Source organism: Podarcis pityusensis (assembly GCF_964106645.2).
Source record: "Podarcis pityusensis genome assembly, chromosome: 4".
NCBI lineage: Eukaryota > Metazoa > Chordata > Lepidosauria > Squamata > Lacertidae > Podarcis > Podarcis pityusensis.
In genome coordinates this window covers 104,283,821-104,287,219 of record NC_138027.1, presented here as the reverse complement: position 1 = coordinate 104,287,219, position 3,399 = coordinate 104,283,821, and the positions used below count along the sequence as shown (strand labels likewise).

General features: G+C 46.0%; 1 long non-coding RNA gene across 1 annotated transcript; it reads right to left on the bottom strand.

Annotated features, from left to right (window-relative positions):
- Positions 1-421: 421 nt before the first annotated feature.
- LOC308475677 lies at positions 422-2,623 on the bottom strand. The gene is made up of 3 exons (XR_013985366.1): positions 2,143-2,623; positions 1,378-1,562; positions 422-1,056 (listed from the first exon to the last, which is right to left on the bottom strand). It is a non-coding gene; the product is annotated as an uncharacterized lncRNA (long non-coding RNA).
- Between the last annotated feature and the right edge of the window lie 776 nt (positions 2,624-3,399).

The window sequence follows — 3,399 nt, the reverse complement described above, 5'->3', positions numbered from 1 at the left end:
CGTTCTTGTCAGCTCCCCGTTCCCACGTGCCATTTCTGGGCCGCTGCCTTCTTACCTGCTTCTCTCTCCCCACCATCGTCTATATTTTTTTCCAGCACTCCCTTGCAGGGCAGCAGTTGAAGAAGGAGCAAAAAGGGTTTTCTTGTGTGTGTGTGTTTCTTTGTGGCTGATTAGCTGCTCTCCCTGTGCAAAGGTCAGAGGGGGCAGGGTTTCTGTTGAGGCAGGTTTCTCCCGTAGGAGGAGATTTAGGGGAGCTAGTCTCAAACGTTTGTTGGGGGAGACCTAGGTTTTTTTTGTGGGGGAGTTATTTGTCCTGTCTTCACGCTTTTTATGATGGAGGACCACTGTAGCCACCCCAATGACACGTTCTCAAGATGGAGGGGGGGAACAGCTGCAGTCGCCTGCGGTTCCTGTGCAATGTTTGCCATCTTGCCAAAGGTTGCAGGCAGCTTTACCTGCAGCAATTGCATGTTGATTGCCCTCTTAAAAGACAAAGTCCAGCAACTGGAGGAACGTGTAGCTACGCTCCAAAGAATTAGAGAGCGGGAGCTCTTCTTGGAAGCAACAGAGCACATCGTCTCCACCAAGGAGGAGACAGGGGACTCCCCTGAGAAGGAGGCTAGTTCACCAACACAGGAGCCAGATATATGGAGAAACGTGACTCAAAGAAGTAGGAGGCCCAGGGTTCGCTCTGATTGTTTAGAAATACACAATCGCTTTGAGGTCCTCTCCCCTAGCATGGAAGACGAAGAGCAGACTCCATTTGAGGATCTCGCCCTCATTACAGTCGATCAGGTATATGAAGACGAGCAGCAAAGTCAGTCCTCAGGGAATGTGCAGGCGACCTTGGAACGGACAGCTCACGGAAGAACCCCGACCAAAGCTAAGAGGAGGCGTGTAGTGGTGATAGGGGATTCCCTACTGAGGGGAACAGAAGCAGTGATCTGTGGGCCTGACAAGATGTCTCGGGAAGTGTGCTGTCTCCCCGGGGCTAAGATCCAAGATGTAACTGAACGACTGCAAGGAATCATAAAACCCACTGACAAATACCCCTTCCTCTTGGTTCATGTGGGAACCAATGACACTGCAAGCAATAACCTCCAGAAGATCAAAAGAAACAACTAGGCTCTGGGCAGGAAATTGAAGCAATTAAATGCACAAATTGTCATCTCATCTGTCCTCCCAGTTGAACAACGTGGCCCAGGGAGAGAGGGAAAAATAGTGGAAGTGAACAGCTGGCTTCGCAAATGGTGTAAACAGGAACGGTTTGGATTCTTAGATCACGGACTGCAGTTTCTTGAAGATGGACTTCTGGCAAGCGATGGGCTGCACCTCACAACGGTTCGGCGAAATGTTTTTGCCAAATATCTCAGAAACCTCATCAGGAAGGCTTTAAACTGACTAATGTGGGGGAGGGAGACAGTGCTCCTGAAGGTAGGAGTCTATCAATTGATGAAGATGATCATCCAAATGTCATAGACCAAATGGAGCAAACAGCACGCAGACCTAGTGGTGGGAGGAAAAAATCCTTAAATAAGAGACACGGGGGAATGATTAATGGACTTCAATATCTGTACACTAATGCGCAAAGCATGGGAAATAAACAAGATGAGCTTGAGCTCTTGGTACAGCAAACTAAATATGACATAATAGGCATCACTGAAACCTGGTGGGATAAGTCCCACGATTGGAATGTAATAATGGGGGGGATACAATATATTTCAGAGAAACACACCAGACAAGAAAGGAGGAGGAGTGGCGTTATATGTCAGGGATGTGTATACCTGTGAAGAGATCCAAGATTTAGAACCTCAAAGCCAAAGTGAGAGCATTTGGGTCAAAATTAAGGGAGAGAAGAATAACAGTGACGTCATTGTGGGAGTTTACTATAGATCCCCAAGCCTAACGGAGGACATAGATGATGCCTTCCTGGAACAGATGGCCAAGCATGCAAAAGGAAGGGAGATAGTAGTAATGGGGGACTTCAATTACCCAGATATTTGTTGGATGTCAAACTCAGCCAAGAGCATAAGGTCAAACAGATTCCTCACTGGCCTTGCAGACAACTTCATTGTCCAGAAAGTGGGAGAAGCAACAAGAGGAACAGCCATTTTAGATCTGGTCCTAACCAATGTTGATGACCTGGTTAGTGGGGTAGAAGTGGAAGGATCATTAGGCGCGAGTGATCATGCTCTTCTGAAGTTTACAGCGGAAAGGAGCAGCCAAGCATACTAGGACTCAATTTCTTGACTTTAAGAAAGCCGACTTCATAAAACTTAGGGAAGTGCTGGGTGAGATCCCATGGACAGTAATACTAAAAGGAAAGGGAGTTCATGATGGCTGGGAGTTTGTTAAGAGGGAGATAGTAAAAGCACAACGTCAGGCAATACCAATGAGACGGAAACATGGAAGGTGCCTAAAGAAGCAAGGGTGGCTATCTAAAGAACTTTTAACTGAGTTAAGATTAAAAAAGGATGTGTACAAAAAATGGAAAAGGGGGGAAACCACCAAAGAGGAATTCAAACAAATAGCCAGCACGTGTAGACACAAAGTCAGAAAAGCTAAAGCACAGAATGAACTCAGGCTTGCTAGAGAGGTTAAAAGCAACAAAAAAGGCTTTTATGGGTACGTTTGTAGCAAAAGGAAGAACAAAGAAACAGTGGGGTCACTCAGAGGAGAAGATGGTGAAATGCAAACAGGGGACACAGAAAGGGCTGAACTCCTCAATGCCTTATTTGCCTCAGTCTTCTCCGATAAAGAAAACAATGCCTGACTTGAAGAATTTGGAGCAAATGATTCAGCAGAGGAAACACAGCCCAGAATAACTAAGGAGATAGTACAAGAATACTTGGCTAGTCTAGATGTATTCAACTCTCCAGGGCCAGATGAACTGCATCCAAGAGTATTAAAAGAACTGGCAGATGTGATCTCAGAACCACTGGCAGTCATCTTTGAGAATTCCTGGAGAACAGGCGAAGTCCCGGCAGACTGGAGGAGGGCAAATGTTGTCCCTATTTTCAAAAAGGGGAAAAGAGAGGACCCAAATAATTACCGCCCAGTCAGTCTGACATCAATACCAGGGAAGATTCTGGAGCAGATCATTAAGCAAACAGTCTGTAAACACCTAGAAAGGAATGCTGTGATCACCAATAGTCAGCATGGATTTCTGAAAAATAAGTCATGTCAGACTAACCTGATCTCGTTTTTTGACAGAATTACAACCCTGGTAGATGAAGAGAACGCAGTGGATGTAGCCTACCTTGATTTCAGCAAGGCATTTGACAAGGTGCCCCATGATATTCTTGTAAAGAAGCTGGTAAAATGCGGTCTTGACTATGCTACCACTCAGTGGATTTGTAACTGGCTGACTGACCGAACCCAAAGGGTGCTCATCAATGG